The 21,227-nt window shown below is 42.3% G+C and overlaps 1 protein-coding gene across 2 annotated transcripts in view; it reads left to right on the top strand.

The window, feature by feature from the left end:
* Positions 1–21,227, top strand: part of ephb2b (eph receptor B2b) — a 119,137-nt gene that overhangs the window by 60,555 nt on the left and 37,355 nt on the right. The window lies entirely within an intron of this gene.

Consider the following 21,227-nt stretch of genomic DNA (forward strand, 5'->3'; position numbering starts at 1 on the left):
CAGAAGACAGGGAGGAGACAAGAATGCAGAGTTGCCTTTAAAAGGGTGCAGTGTGTTAGAAATAGAATATCAAAGTCACACGTTTGTTTAATTATTGCATAATCGCTTACAAAAATGATTACCTTAGAATGATGGTTTTATATTATGATTGGAGCGGGGCGCAGTGCCATGTTGCTCTGCCACTAAATTAACCACACACACAGCCCTTCTAATCTACATATCCACATACAGTATATAATTACAGTATAGTTGGAGCACAAATAACATCTCAGTGTGTGAACACATACCATCCAGTGAGTATGCAATCATTTGCACACCCAGTGTCTAGCCTGTACCCACACTCACACACTTAATCATCCTCTTTTTCACAGCACATCCATCATAAGTGGATGCGATAACATGACCCGCGATCCCTGCGCATCTCCCTTAACTCAAAGATCATGGCCTCTTAAGCCTGTAAACGTTTTCCACATGTCTTTGCACATGGCGGGCTGTGTTCCATATGCCTCTCTGTCACAATCCTCATTATCCCACGCCATCTTTAGAATCTCAAATTCAGACAGTACTACCCTTTAATAATCCCAATGTCTCTCTTCCTAACATTATTGGCCCATCTCTTGGACTGCGGCGGCTTCCTGCAGCTCTGGTTTTTGCTTGTAACACCTATCCCCATCTCACCGTGAGCTCTGAGATACCAGACAGCCCGAATGACCACAGAAGACAGCGTTCTGTTTCTCCAATGAGAGCAAAGCGCGGCGATAACAACTCATGATAAATGTGCCTCTGGACAGGCCATCCCGACACCGAGGAAATAAGAGCTGTCCTGTATATACAGATCCTTCCATATGTGCCCCTCTTTTCTTCATCAGGGACAAGGCCGGGGGGCTTTGACAAAACATCCTCATGCGCTCTCCCTCCCTCTCTCTCTCTCAGATGTCCTCCACCCTAGTCCTGTTGGAGGATTCAAGTTGCTCACTCGGCTAAAGCAGACTGATGGATCAAGCATCTGTCTGGATAAAAGATGAGAAACAATCGGGCTCGCTGTTAACGACACCGATCCCTCTCGAGTATCAGTGACCTTGTTTTCCAATGATGTATTAGATCTCGGTTAACATTGAGAGAAAGTGGTGAAGTCTTGTGTTGTTGCCGTTGACCTAGATTGGAGTTATTCTAATTGTGAGAGCGGAGAGAAAGCTTATCCAATACTGACATCAGCGGGATGTGCCACGATTAGTGTATGGGCCACGGTATCTAAGAGATGAGCAAAGTTGTTCACACACAGTTAACCCCTTGGTCACTCACTAAGACACTGGAAGGTGGTTGAGGTCTATATGCTGCTTTACACTGGATGGTCATCCAATCTCATACAGCATCCATCGTAGTAATGCAGCATGAGATACTCATTGCACATACAAAGGTGCTTACTGTTGAGGTATGTTCCGAACCTGAAAATGTGCCCCTCAACGCTGAGTAGAAATTACAAAAACATCTGCTGGTTATATAATTCACCGGCTATCCACTGTGTTGCGGCTCAGTTCATTTGAATGATTTGACAGTTGGTTCCATTGAGAAGGACCTTGAGGACAACAATTTATATAACTATATCCCTGCAGTCTGAGTTACCACTATACCTCGAAACAGAGAATAGGCATTTCATCCCTATAGAGAAGACTCTCCAGAAGTATAATGGACTCTAAATTAAGAAACATATCGCAGCAACAACGTTCTTTCTCCTGTTAAACGTCAGGTGAATACAGATTACATGACTGCAAGGGTGAAGTTGAGAGATGGGAGGCTGGAGATGGATGACAATGGACAGGCAACTGGAAAGGGAATATTGGCAAGGGCACATGGGGGACTTTGGTTTCTTCCTCTTATCGGCCCATCGATGTACTGCACTATTAACTATGAGGGATCGTCATATTTGAGCAGTCTGAAAAGAAGACAGCACAGCGAGAGAATGCTTATGCTATAAACCTTGAAACTCCACGATTTTGTGATTTTGATATGTCTTCAACTAAGGGATTTCTTACTCTGCTCAAAGACTATTTCCTGATACTGCTCCTTTCAAAACACATTATAAAATTCTTCCAGAAAGTGTGGGTGTCAAATTTAAAATAAGGGTACTTTCCCCAGTTCTTGAAACAAGAGCATTTTGGTCATATTTTGACTATATTATAGGACAGTCTCTCTTTTATGTTTTTACTTATAAACAGTACTTAAAATTGGGAGTGGAGACAATGTTAGAGATACACATTCAAATTCTGTCTTGCCATACTTATGCTAATATATACTGCTATATACAATCCAGCTGCTGGATACTGCACTGTCCACTCTCCACTTTTGCCCCATGAGTCAGTATGCACTCTGAATCTCTTTGAGTTGTCGATGTATCTCTCTTGCAGTGTCATTAAGATGAATTCCTGTGCATTTAATTACTAGACAATCAAATGATTTAGATTCGGAAAACACACCCTGCTGTCCACAAAGGAAAATAAAAAAGCTGGTTTCAATTAGCAGCTAATTCCAGAGTCTGAGACCAAATAAGAAAAAAACAACAAACAGAAAGTATCCTTGATTTCAAGGGCTACATCTCTGTTAACCTCAGTGAATCCCTAAGAGGCGGTCATGTCCAATGCAAGCTTTATCTACCCAGCGGGGCCTCGGCTGTTTTGGAGCAAAATCAACAACTGAATCAAGCAGTTTATATAGATATTTATTTTGCTTTGGGGTTTAATTCCGGAATGTTTAGAAATCCACCGGCTAATGTCAACTCATGAGTTGCACTGACAAAGATAGCAAATGTTCTGTCATCATCCTCTCCGGGAGGATTTTAGAATGTTGTTTGGGTTTGAAATTGAACACATGCATCTAAAGCTGCGTCCATGTAGAGTTAAGCTTTCCGCTGTCTAAGGCCACCACTGCAACATTGCACTTTGTTTCTTTGCCAGCTCCCTACCTGCATGTTCCTGACTTCTTGTTCCTGAGGTGCATATTTTTTGTTCAACTGACATACTGCCTTGGTCATTAGCTGTGTCGAGTGTCAGGGCCCAAGAGATATGGATGAAAGAGTAACGCCTGAACACGGACTTCAAACTGCAAACAAATAGAAAGCTATAGATCACATTTAGAGGTCTGTATTAAGTCGAAAGAAGTTCCAAGATATATCATACTGTATTTACAGCCCTGCTAGCAGCTCTGTGAAGTTGTACCTATGCAAAGCAGTGTTGTCATGCTCCGAGACACTGCTTACAAGCAGGTATGTTTGTCATATTCATCATCTTAGATTAGCATGTTAGTATGCTAACTTATTGCTGAAACTGATGGGTCTTTAGTGTTGCATGTATGCAGTCATAAATCCCAAGGATGGCATGGTCATGCAGAGCAACTTCAGTGTTTCTTGTTGGCTAAAAGTAGTAGAAACATTATCTTACAGGATGACTGCTATTACAAAAGTAAGACAGAAAAGACAATGTTTAAGTCTTCGGTTGATGAAAACATTTTAGTGGGTGCACTATATTCTATATGTTCAACATTTTTCAAGAAGCCTTTTTTTCTGTCTCCAACAACACACTATCATATTGTTTGCAGTGTTTAATAAGCTCACTCCCTACTTGTTTATCATAGTACTCAATTAAAAAAAGTAATTGTGCAGCATGCACAGTGCAGGATGCGCATACTTGACGTTGGACCGGAAAGCAATCCGGCTCCATTGGCCTGGTTTAATTGTTGAAGCCTGGTTGAGGGGGATGCTGCGGGGGACAGCTCGGCTTTGTAAATTGACTACTTACAGAATTTGCTGGATGTTCAAACTTTTTACTTCCCCTTGGGCAGCTGCTAAGCAAATAAATTACCCAATATAATGAGCCGTTCTCCCGTGGAATTCCCAAGCTTTCGGCTGAAAGGTACAGTTCGACACGCTTTTCCCCATTCTTACAACTCCTGTAAAGAACCGGGTTCATCTGAAGGATACAGATTTTTTTTACCCACGCTTTGAAAGATGAAAGGCGTTGCACAATCCGCTTGGCTAATCCTTATCTGGTCATTTAGTATTCCTACCAGTACACTATACTATAATAATCTCACTTTTTTATCCCTCCTCTCCTCCCTGTATCACTCCTTACCTTGTGCTTAATGCTATTTTCCCACAGTTAATTCTGTAAAGCCATTGGGGAATTCTCATTTAAAAGTGAGTTTTTATAGATGAGGAGGAGGAGGTGAGACTGCAGACAACAAGCTAATGAGAAGGCTGCTCTGTTTAGCCTTGTGTGGAAAAATAAAAATCACTTCCTGTGCACCTCACATCGTGAGTTAAAATAGTGCTATGATTTAATACAGTTTTTATGCCACAGTCATGTTTGAAAATTCGACATTAATGAGTGTAATTTCTTATTATTAGCGTTAAGTATTCTTTCACATTTGTATGGGGTCTAGTTTATTTCTAGACCCCATACAAATGTACTTTCTCCAAAATGTGCTTTGTTAAATGAGGCAGTTGCTGTGCAGTTAGAGCGGTCACAAGCAAAACTATAATTATTTCTAGGAGAACACTGATCTGATACACACGTCTTTATTTACTTAAGGAAGAATCAATATGCCCCTTGTTAGTAAATTGCTCTATCTATTAAACGCGCATTCCACACATTATATCAGTATCTCGACCTATAGCGCCCTTCTAGGCATTATAGATTGTTGACAATCCATCCATTCTAAGTAATAGGTTTTAATTATTGATGTGAAAAAGAGTGAAATATGTGGTCCTTCAGTTCAGGATTTCATTTCCTATTCACTGAATACATGGACCGGCTGCACTGCAAACTGCTGTAGATGAATTATAAGTGAGGCAAAGCAAGGCTTGCCATTTAATGGTAAGAAGCAGTCTACAGGCTTACCAGAAAACTCATGCACACAACTCCTCCCGACCGGACATTAACCACCCGCCAGTGTTTACTACAAAGCCTGGAATGGCCTTGCAGCATATTGATGCCTGGGAAATGCTTACTTCGTGCTGGGACCAGTGTTCTGGTTTATTGTGGTCATCTCAAGGCTGTGTGGTCTCTACAGAGTTATTTTGGCGGTGTATAGGTGGGGGAGAGATCCGTGCGTTTTCATATGCGGGGTGTTTTCATTCCACCCTGCCAACACACTCAGTATGACACCACCTCGACACGCACCAGGGCCACCGCTAACTTGCCTCCCAGTACGTCTTTTTTGTCTGTGAAAGAACAGGCTTAAAGAACTGCCTGGAATACATTAGTTTCAGTTATTAATGAGGTTGTTTTGATTCTGCCTTCCCTTTGTCTGAGCGTCTTTTCTAACGTGCAAAGTCACAACGATGCTGAAGATTTTGGCAGAAACAAGGCAGCTCATGAGGATACTGATATACGGTAGTTAAAACGAGACAGGGAACTGGCGAGACAGAAAGGAAGAGATAAGAGTTTTGGAGGAAGAGATCACATTTAAGACCTGTGTATAATATGTCTCTCCTAACCGCACTACATGATTTTATTCACTTGGCAAAGGTATAAGTTCCTCTCCGCTTACAGCATGATATGAATTGTCTCAGTTTATTCTGATGCCACGTCTCACTTAAAAATATACGGTAGGTGCAAAATAAGTTTTCAAAGTGATGTTTTCATTTTGACTTTAGAAAAATTTGCAGTATATGACTTTTAAAGAGACCAAGCAAACCTGTGACAAAAATAGAGTTGTGGCTCATCATTGGGGAAAATGTATCTGATAATTTAGGAAAATAATTAAATATACAATTATATTTTGGTAACACTTTACAATAAGGTACACAAAATCTATTTCTTATTGTAAAGTGTTACCTATATTTTTAGCCTTTAAGCTCTTAGGTGACTTACATGTGCACAATGGTAAGGTTAACTGCAATTTATGAAATGCTGAACGCTCTAGTAAATGTTCATCTTTCGATCAGACACAAAAGAAAGATTATCCACTTTTTCAATCCCTTTAATCATTAGTGATTAAAATAACAAAGCCCCTCTGCATAGGATACATCAGATATTGTCTCAATGTAGCACCTTGAAGGGTAATGTTATGACATTGACACTGAGCAGAATGTGACATTTTCAGCCACCATGAGGGATATCTCACCTCTCCATGGAGATAAACTCTCACCAGAGAAGACATTTTGGAGCCATCTGCATCTAAAATAAGCGAGACGCCACTCAAGCTCAGAACTGATTCGTTATAGTCTCTCATTCTTACAGCCTTGATAACTCCATGCGACCTTCTTTCTAAATATAGCAATTATCCTATTGATTTGGGGGACGCGGTGCATTCACAGCATGCCTCCACCATTATGACCTATTTCAACAGATTGCTTGTAGTTAAGTAGTTTTTCTTGTGCGCACTTTGTCTTGAGGCTGCAGGAGGAAGAAGACACAGCTACATGTTCTGAGCAGAGGTAGACACAACATTGTCTGCTGCATATGCCAAGAAACCATTATCGTGATGGCATCTTGGCAAGATTAGTACCCGTATGTCTTCTATACAGGAACCCTGTACAAGCACGTATTACCATTGCATTTTCTCATGAAACAGCATTCAATGTTTTTGAATGCTTTCAAGGCCGTCGATGTCAGAAGATGCTTTATTTCATCACGTTGCAAATTGTTTATTTAACCTTTATTTAACCAGGAAAAAAACCTATTGAGATTAAAAATCTTTTTTTCAAAGGTGACCTGGCCAAGACAGGCAGCAGCACAATGAACCACAGTTACAGACAAACACACAGGGACAAAATTAAAATAGCACTAAAAAATAAAGCAAATCAATTCACACTGCAACAATCCTAAATAGACCCATTTCTGTAACCAGGAAAAAAACCTATTAAAAACACTGACATCTTAGAGAGTCTAGGTCAATTTCCTTCATCTTTTCATGCAAAGTTGTGTGCTTACGAGAATCAGCTGGGCCTGCAAGCAGCATGATTAAGTATGGATCATTCGCAATGTTGTACCTCACTGCTATTAAAGTGTGGCAATGGGGAAAAAGGCCAATGAAAGCTTGGCAAAAGATAGCTTAAATTCCATCTGTGTGCAAACCATGCCAGCAGGCAGGCTTCCCGTTACTGAACGACTATGATTGAAATCATGGCTCTTACGTGCTGCGTCCTATCAGTGTGGTGTTGCAAGAGGGACGGGCATCAACAGGAACACTGTCGTGCTATGTAAGAGAGCTGACATCCAGAAATGCTGTCAATGTTTTACCAACACACTTCAGTGTCATACCCAAACACCTCACTGTTTATCTTGTTGGCCTTCCAAATAATTCATTGCCATTTAAAAGGTGGGCTGCAAGCTGTAAGAAAATATTTCATTCAGAACTCGTATATCTGCACTCTCTCCTATTATGCTCATTTGAGGAAGGAGGTAATTTATCCAGAAGACTTGGCATTGCCATTCAGCTGGGAGATTCTTATCAGCCACATCACAAACCCCCTGAGAACATAAGTCCTTCCTCCCTCTTTACCCATTCACCGACCTTCCAGCCACCGCCACAATCAGGCCTTTGTGGGTTGGGCTCGTCTGTCATCTCCCTGGTTCTGTTGATATGGGCCTCGTGCTGAGAGCGTGGTCTCCTCATACACTGCACTAAGCGCTGGCTAATTGAGCTTGTCAAGCCAGAACCTGTTATTGTGCTGATAAGAAGGTATTTGACCTCTTAGGAGGCCCATGGTGGTGCCCTACAGGTCATACTCTTTCTTGGTCTTCTGTCCTGAAAAGCATAGCAGTCAATGGTTAGATACTAAAAAAAACATCTCTGTCTCAAAATATCTCATGTTGATGCCGTCAGATGTGGCAGCTTCTTATCATGAAACCAGATCAGACATTTGAAATCTGATACTCTTATCAAAGACTGTTGTTGTAGCCTTAGAAAAGAGCCAATACAAATCAGTATGCACAGTACTGCAAGGAGGACTTTCCTTATGTTTTAATCAATTGCTTATGTCTCTGGCTAAGGGAGTTGGCAGAGGTCCACACATTGTAGGTCTTGGATGGATGCCCTTCCAATTTCCTCATCAAACTTCCACGCTGCAAAGCAAGACTAACAGTGTCTGTGCCCCTGCTCTTTTCTCATTGTCTGTGCCAGACCGGCTGAAAAAGTATTAGCACACTATTTTACCCTATTCACAGTAATCTGTTTGGAGCAGGAGATGATCAGGTTTAAAAAAATCATGATCCATTAAGACACGCATGTTAAACACATTTACATTAGTCCTGCATTCATTGTAGAAAAAACACACCTATATGGTAATACAGTCAGGTTAAAACATGTGTAAAGATTTTGTGCACATGGCAATTCTTCCAGGTCTGCTTTGGATTGGGGTTTTAGCCTAGAGTGACATGACCCCCACCAGCCTCTCTGGGATAATCCTGCTGCCTCCAGGAACCCAAGACTAATCTGCCAGTCTCCCTTTTGCGGGCCCTTACCCATTCCAACTCACTTAACATTTGACGAGCATTATGGCCACAGAGCCATATTTTGACCCTGACTGGCATGTGTTCACAATAGAAGTAAATGTAAATGTGGATTGAACAGTTCCTAACTGCCCTCTATTGTAAATGACTTGCCTGCAGAGGGCACAAACATATATAGTTTATATGACTCACATGACAGCTTATGGGTAAGAACAGTAGCTATCCCCAGAAGGTAGATGCATCTACTATACCATTATATTTTTACAATGACCTTTTCAGCACCTCAGCATTAACATCAAAGATGATATGTGCCGGCCTGTACGGATATGTCAGATATGCATTGGCGGAATGTGCCAAGCCATGCCAAGGGGGAAGCTATGCCTTCAGGCTAGAGGGGTTGCATTAAGGTTATATGTGTGTGACATGTATGACTCAAGAATGTGAGTCATAAGAATGATTGACGTATATGACTGACTCAAGGACTCTCGTTCACATATTAATTAGGGATCAAAAAAACACCAACTGTCAGGATGTGAGCCAGCAACTTAAACAAAGGCATAGAATGAAACAACTGTTTTAAATATACTATGGTTCAACCACTACGCTATTAGCAGGGGTGTGACGAAACAAACAATTAAAACTGTCAAGTCAGTTTACCGCATCAAGTAATTCATTTAGGCTTTAACTGTGGAATAACTTTACATCGCATCAAGACTGAAATCAATCCTTTTTTAGGTGTGGCAGGAAAAAAAATATACATATACAGAAAAAGAAACCACTGCATCCTCCCTCTCTTTAAATCCCATTTGTTGAGGTCTGGATTGCCAACACTTGGTGGAGCATGAGACAACATTTCCAAGCAGAAAGTGAAAGTCAGTAAAGCCATGTCCACACTGGTTCTTTCGTAACCATTGTTATACCATTGTTATCTGTGCCATTTGGTCTTTTGTCCACACGCAAACATCGCAACCAGACACATACACTTCTTTTTGTTTTTTTGTAGCAGTACTTATGGACTTGGTCTAAAACTAATGCATTGAGGAAATCCAACGAAATCTAACAATAAACCAGAAAAGATACTTAAATATATTGTAATACATTTTATTAGGTAAGTACATATTTCATTACCGAAATACATAATCATCAAGGGATTTGTACCTGTAGCTCCCTGATGTGTTGTCATGGGCAGGCAGTGTGTGGGGGGATGATGATGTGTAGTCTAAATCCAATACGTTAAGCCTCCATGTGAGAAATCACTGTACTGCTCACAAAGCAATATTCTTAGAGAGAGCAGCCATTTTGGTGCAAACCATCCTAACAAGGGGAGAAGGGTTGGACTGAAGGAATATATATTGGGGAATACTCAGCAGCAGTGGAGTTGCCAAGGTAACAGAGGACTTGCCTATCCCCCCCGTGCCCCAGCGTTGGCCCAATCCCTCTCTGTGTGAGCTGGGTACTTCATTTCACTGACCCCCTGGGTCTGGGCTGAACAGCTTCCATTGATTAGGACAAATGGAAGGGAGAACAGCCAGCCAAACCCCTCTTTTATCAGGGTTAAGGATGTGGTTGTGGAAGAGGGGAAGACACAGATCGGCCGGATGAATAGCTCAGGGATCCCTTGTTTTAGATGAATCAATGACATATTTAAAGGCTAATTAGTCGATCCATTCACTAAGTATACATTTGCTGAGGCCACCACCTAACTCAGCAGCCGTGATTGGGCTATTTAATATATGCCACCTCTAAATAGCAGCCATTCTTCAAATGAATCTCCTCCCAACAATACAAGCCTTTTCAGGTACAGGTGTAATGGTGCAGGGAGGGGGGTTAGGGTATTTATGTGTGTGTGTGATTTCATTCCTTGAGATTGCATGCTTGAGTCATGATATCAGGTGAAATGAGTTGTTATGGTTTTAGTCTTCACTGGCAAGTCACCGCTTGAATAAGCATATTATCCATTTGTCAAACAAGCCGGATTCGGGTCACATGATTAGATAATTTACCTCTCACAGTTTCAACTGGCAAGTCCTAAAAAAAGTTTTGAGACAATTAATGAAACTCTTTAAAAGTTATTTTTCCCTAAAAGCTCAACTTTGCAGTCTGAGATACTATTAAATGTTCGAGAAGAGGACACAATAAAATTGCTCATTGAGAGTTTCCCCCTTCGTATCCAACTGAAGTAATGTGACTCTAAAGTTATGTGTGTTTGTGTGTGTGTGTGTTTCTTGGATGCATGCATGCGTGCAAAATAGGCATAATACAGCTGTTGTTTTTTCTTCTTCTTGTAGATCAGATGGATAATAGGATTCACTAAGACTCCCTGCTGCCTCATTAAATGCTTGTGGTCACAAGCACTGATATAATCTTTAATAAATACACTCCAGGGAGAGATGGCTGGAGATAGAAAATCCTGTCTATGAACATGATACTCACGGTCCAGCTCATGGTACTGTTTATCTTTTGTGCCTTGTTTGAGGTGTGTGTGTGTGTGTGTGTGTGTGTGTGTGTGTGTGTGTGTGTGTGTGTGTGTGTGTGTGTGTTCGTTCTGCGTGTTTGCATGTGTGCATTGGAGGGTTACACAGGGACAGTGACAGGATTCAGCACCAGCTGCTCCTTGCGATGCCACCCCCTCTCTCCCTTCATTCCTCCCCCCTTTTTCCTGTGACACCTCCCTTGTTCCTAGTGACTGGACAACACGCAGTCCCTTTATGCCACCTGTCCATCAGCTACACTGCACCTTAGGGAGCCTCTGTCACTGAGCTCGGAGCTGCTGCTTGCTGCCTTTGTCTGGATTCTGGTATAGCCCCCCCCATCCTTCCCCCTCTCTCCACTTTTTCTCTCTCACTCTGTTTTGCTCTCTCTGCTCACTGTGCTGTCCTTTACAAACACAGACACAGAAAGACACACACACATACAGACTAGTGATTGCCTCTGTCAGCTATTTCCTACATCTGCCTCCAGGCACAAAGCCCACCCCCCCCCCCCTCCCCACACTACCACTACCACCCTGTCTCCCTGCTTTGCCTCTCACCTGTGGCAAGGATACCAGCTACTGGAGCTGTTGTCTCAGGCAGGAAAAGCAGGACCAGATAAGGAAGATTAAAATCAGCATGACGTTGATGATATTCTATAAATCCCAGCAACAGTAAGGCAACTTTAGCGGGGTCGTTCATTTCACGGACTGTGAAGTCTAATTCCTCCTGTATGGCCTCCTGTTTCTGTAAAGACACTTGTGTGAATTCTAGACCAATCCACTTCAATACATTCAGCAGGTCACTGAGGTTATTCACCCACCATTAGTCTGGCTTCTCTTCCTCCTCTACCTTCAGTCACCCTGTCCCACTGTCATCAGCAGTCTGAGGCTGTGATCAGGTCTGTAAGGTCTGGGAGCAGCCTGCGGAACGGAGCGGGGAAGCTGCCTTACATGGCAATGGCTCTGTTGCCCTAGCAACTAGCCGTACTTGAGAAAAGGGTGCTTTTGGGGCTCTGACAGCCCCAGTCAAAACTCATAAAGTGTTCAGACACTTCAATATGGGTCCCCAGCAGAGTCCTGTAAACACATCGTAAAAATAAATGTATGGATCATAGCCTTTCAAAGTTGTGGTATACACCATGAGTGGTGTGGTCCCTTGGGGTATATAGGATGTGTGTTCAAGGGTATAACACATCATTGCACCCCTGTATAGTCTTGTCATAGGTGAGTGGGTGTTTCTTGAGGACACTGTGCTATTCAGTGCATCCTGTTTGTGCAGCAGGTGATCTGTTCCCATGAGGGTGGAGGCCCACATTCCTTTTGTTTGCCTAAACAATGACAGATACCACTGTGACATCTGATAGCTCCCAAGCCTCTTTATGTCCTACCTGTTTCAAATTTGAGACAGTGTACACCCACTCAGGCTCTGCTGTACATGAAGAGAGAGAAAAGTAGGTGTATCCCTCTACCCCCACCAACAACACTGTAGCGCTTAGAGCACGATAACTGACTCTTGGTGTCACATGATAGGGACAGTTCAGTACCTGGTTAGAGCTTGCATGCAATTTTAGGTAAGGCCAGATGACTGTTCTTCTCGGGAGAATAACTTTATGCAACTGTATGCACTCCTGTTAATATGGGAGACATAACTGGTGGCTGGTGGTGGGGGGTTAACCAGTAGTGAAGGCTGTTTTTGTGTAAACAGAGCTAAGATTCTTGAACACAGCATGCGATGCAGTAATGTTTAATCAAGCCATCTTAAATTAGAGCCACAAGGCAATTCATTCTTAATCGCTACACAAAATTATTGAGCGGAATGAATTTTAATCAGGCTATTTTGAAACCACTGAACACCGGCGTGCATACTGCTTATTTCCACCCTTGTGCAAGCCGCCACACAATAATCTGACTGAATTATAACCCCTTGTGAGCACAGAGGCTCATATGGTGGACAATTTACGGAGGAACACTGCGTAATTTCACATTATATAACACTATATGCATTAAGTGACATTTTTCCCCGAACCTCCGTTAATGATGTGTCATTACAAATAATGGAACACAATGTAGCTCGTTTCAATGTGACGTGGCTCCCGAAAGGTTGACAAGCCGCCTTAAATGGAGATTAATGCCGACAAAGGGACCTGCCTTCTGCCACACCCCAGCCATCTGCAGCCCAGTGTACCGGAGGGGTCCAACAGCAAACCTGATTGGACCTCTACATCCTCTGGAGAGCAAGCTGTCAAGTGATCTGCCTGCATGAAATGACCCTTTCCGCACCATTCCCCCACAACCGCCCACCCCCATAGCCTTGTTCATATTCCTACCCTGCGCGTACATGTGTTGGCTCAGATGCCTGTTATTTCACCCTTCTACATTTGTGCCTCTTTTTCCCCCTTGCGCTGAGAGGAAAAAAAAAGTGAGGGAAAAAGGAGCGCAGCAGTGAAAATTCCAGACGTTATTACTGTGCTGCATGCATGGCTCCAGCGATACTCCCCTTTCATCTCTGCTTCCTCCTCGATTGACAGATGGTAGTTATCAGACAGTATGGAAATACTGTGGTTAAGATAGTTTTCACTGTTTCTTTCCCCCTTTGGTATTTATGACCTGATGATCATCATGAGAGCGTTGTGGTCTTGAACAGAGGGCCACTCTGCGAAGCGTTGTTTGAATCAAGAACCCGAACGTTTGCCACATGGGAATGACGCACTATCTCCAGACAGCTTGAGTGTCCCGGGAAGATGCACTGTGTGTACGTGGACTGTGCTTCAATGTTCTCTAACACTCCAAACGTGCTAATATATGACTAGAGTGATCAAAAGATTAGTCAATTGACAGTTAATTGGTTAATTAATCATTATAGCATTTATCAAGCAAATATGCCAAATATTGGCCGCTTCTAGCTTATCAAATGTGTAGATTTGCAACTTTTTCTCCTACAAATCATGGTAAAATCAATATATGTGGATTTGTACTGTTGTTCGGATAATACTGTTTGAAGGCATTGTGTCAAGCTTTAGAAGACTGAAATGGGCATTTTTATACATTTTCTGACATCTTTAATGTCAATAAATCAACGATTAATGGATTGATTGAAAGATAATTGTAAGATTAATTGATAATGGAAAAAGGTGTAGGTCACAGCGTATATGTGTACAGTATGTGTGTGCAAAATTCTTCATAAATGGGCTGCAGTTCTTCTTTTGGTATGTTTGTATTTAGAACTATGCAATTCATTGTGCTATTCATGGGTCTAAGTTTGATGTTTTCATAATTAACGATGCGAGGGAGTGGAAAACCTTTGCAGGTGGCACAGATATCATAGTACATGCCACATTACTCGCTGGTGTTATTTATGGCCGAGGATAAGGAGATAATAAGAAATGAGGTCAGTTAGTGGGAAATTAATTTACACCAGTTGTTACATGACTAATATTTCCCTTACAGAGTATTTTTAGCGGCCACTGACATTCTGAACAGTGCTCCACACTTCTTTTTGTCCTTGTAAATACCAAGGCTTGTGATGGTGAGCCTTGTATATGTGCCACATATATGAGGTTAAGCCCTGGCGGAAATTGTCCTCTGGGCAGTGGCCAGATGGGGTTCATTAGCAGCTTTCTTCTTTATGGTCTCTGCTTATTTATGTGTTGATGTATATGTATCCGACGAAGATATAATTAAATGAGCTACCCTGGGTGTGTGTGCGCGCGCCAGTGTGTGTGTGTGTATGTGACATGTGCGGGACACTTTCCTGCGTGTTTGGAAGTTTCCTGTGTGTACGATACATGTGTAGGGTGTGGCTGTGATCGAAAAAGCCATACTAAAGTCCTACTCATACTCATTTTGACATCAATTGTATTGTGGGTGCATGCGAGTCTGTGTAGGCGAGAAGTGCCCAGATGAGTACTCCCGGGAAGATTTTGTGCATGGAAGGATAGGATACTTTTCCTACTCAACCGCCCCACAATGCATTGCTTATTTTCAAAAACTTTTAAAAATTCTTTAGTGCTTCTGTATACTTCAGTGTAAACGGTCCGACGAACCTCGCATACACAATCGATCGTTAAGTAGACAGTATGGAGTACATACATTTTGAATATGTAGGAGGGAGGACGTAAATATGGGTTTTCGAACAACAGCCTGTGTGTGTGTGTGTGTGTGCGCGCTTTGTGCCTGAATCCTTGTGAGGAGCCCCTCAGAGGCCATTTTCCCAGGTGTTCCACATTTCCAGCTAATCTGCTGCTCACTTTGGCTCCTAATCTGTCTCAGAGGAGCCTGTGATGTGTGTGTGTGTGTGTGTGTGTGTGTGTGTGTGTGTGTGTGTGTTTGTGTGCATGCGTGTGTGTGGGGGTGGGAGTAAGAGGCATCGAGCCTGCAAGCTCTCTGACAACTGCAAAGTGCTGAGGGACACAAAGGGGTAAGTCACTTCCCCCTGTCCGCAGTGACACACGTTTGCATGGATGTCAAATCAAATCAGTTTTTATTTCTATAGCCCAATGTCACAAATGGCCATTTGCCTCAGTGGGCTTCAAAGTCAGTACACAATATGACACCCTCTGCCCTTAGACCCTAAGCTTGACTGATGAAAACTCCCGGCGAAAAAAAACCTTTAACGGAGAAAAAATATTGAGAAACCTTATGGTGAGTGACAGAGGAAGGGATCCCTCTACCAGCTTGTGCTTGTGAAAGCTTGTCTGAAGGATGTTTGAATCAGTAAATGTGTTTGAAGTTAAAAAGCTGACTTCTGGGTGAGTCTCGAAAGTCGATTTAGGCAACATTCTGAAACTCAAAAAGCGTTGTGTAATCCTTAAAATAGCTGATTATTTTTTATTTATATTTTTCTCATAGGCCCATGAAACTGTCTTTGCCCCTCCCCCCCCCAGTCATTTTTAATGATTTGGTCATACAGAATTACTGCCTTGATTCCCAGAGTTGAACATGTCTTAAATGTATGCACAATTAAGGCCTCATCATCAGACAGGAGTTTCTTATACAATAATCCATTTGAATGACCCTGTGCTCTCCTTGAGTTTTGAAGTAGCCTGATTTACACCTTGTAGGTCATTGGTGGTCACCCCCGATGGCACTGCTCCGGCTTACAGTGTGAGGAGCCACGCAGAGTCCCAGACCTGCTAATTGCACTAGACATGGAAACCTAGAGGGAGAAATGAATATCTCATTTGTGTGCCAGTGTGTGTAGGGGTGAAGCAAATGCCAGTTGTCTAATAGCTTTCACACAAGCCTGATTGAATTAGACAGCGAGGAGGACCGCGCTCCTAATTGAATTGCGGAGACCCTGTGTTGCAAACAGTGCTAGCTTGTGTTCCCCATGGAAGTGCTGAGGCAGGAGGGGGGTACCGGCTGGCTTGTCCTCGCTCCCGGCAAACAGAGGCACAACTCTTGGCTGCTCCCCTCTGGTTAATCTGTGGCCGTGACTGTCGTTTCACAAGGTTACGCTCTACTTAGACGTGAACAGTTTAAAGTCTGACGGACTGTGTAGTTGTGGTTGCCGGATCTAAGAGGTATAACGAGGAAGCCACTGCGAAAAGCTAACAGGTTGACTTAATCTAATTTTCTCCTCTGAAGAAAAACAGTGGTCTACCTTGTAAAAGAAACACATCCCTTTACGATAGCCTTTTGATCTGTCCCTGCAGTCATTCATACAAGTCGTTTTTACAGGCAGCACCAAAGCAAATAGAGGCCCAAACCTCGTGCACTGCTGCTCACTGTAGCGGCCTCTTTGGTCACAATGGAATACGGGGAAATACCCCAGCATCCCCGCACACACACACACACACACACACGCACACACACACACACACACAATCCCAATCCCTCTGACGCGAGGCATTTTCACCGCTTTCAGCACTTTTTCCTGCTGTGCTCACAAAACCTAGCACCTGATTTTTTTTTACCCCTCTAGCCCATTCTCTTTCACGCCCGGAACACCAAACACATACACAGACCTTGTCTGTCTTTGTCTCACACTTTAATAGTGTGTTCATTAAATAAAGCAGTTTTTCTGGGGGAGACGGGGGGGTAGAGGGACGGGGGGGTAGAGGGAGGGGGGGGGAGGGGGGGTGGCTGGATGGGTGTGATGTTGCTACAATGATGTCCCAGACTGCTGGACAAAGAGTCTCTCTGTTGGGTGGTATGAGAGGTGGTGGGTGAAATTGTCTGAATGGGTGTAGTGGTTGTTTTGTTTTTGTTCTTCCTCAATAGGTGTGGCCTTAGACTGGATTACCTGGTTATCCGCCAGTCGATTGTCTGGTTTGGATCGCAGAGGAAAACACTGCCCAGACGGCCATGATGAAAATGTCAAATGCTTTGTTGTTCAATATGCTATGTGCTGTGTGTGTGCTGTGTGTGCTGCGTGCGTGTGTGTGATTTTGCGGATTTTGGTGCCTGCCTTCTCTGTCTTCCCCCCTGCCAGTGTCGCCCTCCTCTCTTTTGTAGTGTGCCACACACGCACCTAAATAGCCTAACACAGATGCACATGCTTCTGATGGTTTTAGCTTCGGGCCCCGTCTTCAATGTGCTATAAATCTCTCCGGCTGTAATATTCAGGAAACCCTTTGAAACAACCAGCAAATTACCTGCTATAAAAACCGACTAGCACCCTGGCAGAGCCGCTTACTTCTCACAACTACCGTACTATTTTTATTCACTGAGTCACGCAGAAACCCCTAATTAAAGCCTGTATGTCACTATATGTTATTAAGTCATAAACATAGACAGACACAAGCAGCTGGGGGTTTGGAATGTGTGTGGGGGAGGTATTATTCAGATTGAGTTTTAAGACCCAGCGCTAGATTAAAGTAGTGTAATAGTTATTTTTTTAAACGATCAAACAATGCTGGGAAGGAAGCTATTCCACCCCTTAGGCAAAATGTATTTTTTAAATATAAGATTCATGAGTGACTATGCCTGCAGTATTTCTGGAACTAATTTGAGGAGGGGATCTGGACCGTTTGACACAGCTACCGCTAAATTGAGTCTGAAGTGTTTATAAATTCTCCTAAATTTCCTGCGTGGCCTTTGCTCTCGACTTATTGACACGTTGCACTGTTTGTCCTGGTTCCAAAATGGTAGTCCCAAGAGATCTGATAGCTAAACGTGGCTTGATGATCGTATTGATATAAATAGCAGTGTAGTTTATTTGAAGTATAGGAAGCAGGGACAACAGAGGAGCTGTTGTCAATGAATATTCTTGCAATAATTAACTCTCTTTGCCAAAAGGATATCTGAAGTAGTTAGGGAACATCTAAAAAAAAAAAAATCAGCCTTTAGCTCTGGCATGTTGAGCACGCCTGCCAGGATGGTGATCAAACAGCCCAACAGCAGCAGTCTGTGCAGGGAGGGAGGGAATTAGAGCTCTGGTCTGTCTTTTAATCACTGCTCTCCACGTCTCCGCTCCTCTACATCTGACACTAGACAATTTTACAACTCTTAAAATCTGTCATCCATGCCATAAGGTGGAAATTCCCCAAATATTTCCCCCCAAAATAATGACAGTGGCAGGGCAGAAAGACATGCCAGGACATACAACACTGTGTCCTGTTTAACTGGATGAAATGGCTTTTAACAAATACGTTTTTCTTCTTCGTTGGATTGATTTATCTTTACGAGGTTACATATGAGAAAGACGGTACTGCAACAAACAAAAGTTAAAATGTCCCATTTTAAAAACGAATGTCAGTGCTGTCTACTTTTTTGCAAAATGGGTTTTGCACTTGGCACTATTTGCATCTATCTCAATGCTGTGTGAGCCCAACTTATGTGGTCCATGTCGGAAAAAACCAACCACCAAGCTAAATATTTTAGGAAAGACGTCAAGTAGACAACTCAGATTACATGAACATTCATTTAATATATGTCAGTTTTTATTACGAGTTCAAACTTTTTTTCTCTGTTCTAAAAGACATTCAAGTTTGTATGTGATTTCTCTATATTTTTTTCTTAGTTTTTTTAATTTACATGTCTTACCTGTGAAACAATACAAATGAAGTTCAAGACAGAATAAAAGAAAGAACAGAAATGACAAAGCATAAGCAAAATTGTCCAAAAAAAAAAAGTATTAACTAATCGCGATACACCACAAATAAATAATATTCCATCATACAATCATAGAACAATTTTAAGCATGTATAAACACATAATATCGGCTCATCAGTTTAAAAAAAAATTCAATTCATTTTTCCAATCGTTGTACACAGTGTGCAAACTGTTGCAGCACGTACATTCACTTTGGGCACAGTAACACACTGAATTCCTTGGCTGAAAAACTCCAACAAACTCAAGCCATTCCCCACCTCTCCCCTCTCGTCTCTTTGTTCCCATCTTTGCACTTCTCCTCTCTCTCTCTCTCTCCTTCCTCCCCCCTCCACTGCTTCTTTATGCTGTTTTCTTTGGTGCTGCAGAGCTTGCTGGTGCCGCCGATGTTCGATCCCAGTTCCCCCTCGCATAGCCGTTGCCTGGGCCTCATTCACACACACCCTGTTGACTGGCAGTGTGAATGTCCACAGGCCTCATGTTTCGCTCTGTACACCCAAAAACCTTTTCCTCCATCAATCATGGGAGAAGAAAAACATGTCAAGGCTAATTCATAGTGAGGAGATCAGTTAAGATTGCTTCAGTTTTATTTTTTAATAACTTGTTTAGCCACTTACTGAAGTCAAAGCTGCTTGACGTAATGGGCATTTAATGAAAACAGCTTATCTTCTAAACACATTAGTGAAGCATTTCTTATCAATGCCCACCTTTGAGCAACATGGTGTGGTCCATCATATTGAACCAATTCTACTCTCTTTTTGAATCATTGATACAGCTAGACTGATAGATTTAGTATCAACAAACATTTTTTTTATATTGATTCCCTTTCCACAGTTGTAAATTGTTTTGAAAGCATATTTAACAATATTGTTTTAGTGCACCTTAGTCAGGGCACAGTAATGCCGCTGAGAAATGTACAGTACTTTGAGTTACAAGGGGGAAGAAAACAGCATTAATCCCTGGCCTGTACGGTCACTGAGTACAGCGATGTGTCTGTCTAATATAAACATTGGGATTTGGACTTGGGCTAAATCGTCCTTATGATTTGAAACCCCTTTAAAGTGAAGTTGCAGCTGCAGATGTTTCCGCTATACCCAGATGCTACAGTTGAGCTGTAATTACAAGTACAGGCTCAGAATGAAACGGTGTCTGTAGTTTTTATTACTTTACAACGTAGACAACATCGGTCATGTTATAAATGGGGGGGAAAGCCTGTGAGCCATAACGAGTAAGACAAATTGTTTTAAATTAAACAAGCACAAGAAATTACATATGTGCATACTAAATAATCATGTGAATGTACTATGTTTAACATAAAAAATAGTCTAATTTTACTCTCAGAAGCATGCTTTATTTAGTTTACATTACTATATTCTCTTTACACTGTAACTGAAGAAAAACAACACTGACAGACCTGAGGGCTTTTATCTTCAGAATCACATTGCGTCATGTGTGTAAATGTTTCATGTTACTGTACTTCCAACACCTCTGTCTCAATGCCTCTGTATTTTCTCCTTTATCTGTGGGGCAGGTGGGAACTGGATTACCTGAAGCAAAACTGTAGCTGGTTTGGCCTGTGATTAAAATAGAAAAAAAAAATCAATTGATATGGTTCAGGTGCAAATGCTGGAAAAGGGTGATTTGTTCACCAGTGAAGGTTTATAGGGGAAGGGGGGGGGGCTGGTTCACAGACAGCTAAGTAAGTTTGTTTATCACTGCCATGATGGAAGCGCATGGCGACGTACAAACAGATTCAGCCCATATTCAGCCTGTGATTCACCCACATTCAGGCAGACGCACAAATACAGAATTCAGTGGCAGCTGCGGTGTGCAAGTTCATCTTCGTCTCTATCGTGAATGTAACTTTCCTCCCAGGTTACCACAGAGAGGCCCTTAAAAGGGCTCTTAACAGAACACAGGGCACTTCAGAGAATTCTCAGGCAACTAGAGCATGGTGAATAATTCAAAGCAAACTTACAACATGTTGCCATATCTGCAGAGAGTTGCTTCACATGCAAGGCTTCACTGGTGTATTTATATGTCCGTTGGGCTGATGTATATTTATATGTCGGATTCACGGCCTGTGTTTTGTGTGTTGTCTTGCAATCTGGCCACGACTGTTGTTGTACCCCAAGATGTTAACCAACTACCTGAAAAACATAGCTTGACAAAAAGCACATGTCATATGAAATAAATATGAAACCATGGAAATAATCTTTTATATGGAATGTTTCTCTTTTTCCCACATACTA

This window comes from Ammodytes marinus (assembly GCF_949987685.1).
Source record: "Ammodytes marinus genome assembly, chromosome: 4".
In the NCBI taxonomy this organism is placed as follows: Eukaryota; Metazoa; Chordata; class Actinopteri; order Uranoscopiformes; family Ammodytidae; genus Ammodytes; species Ammodytes marinus.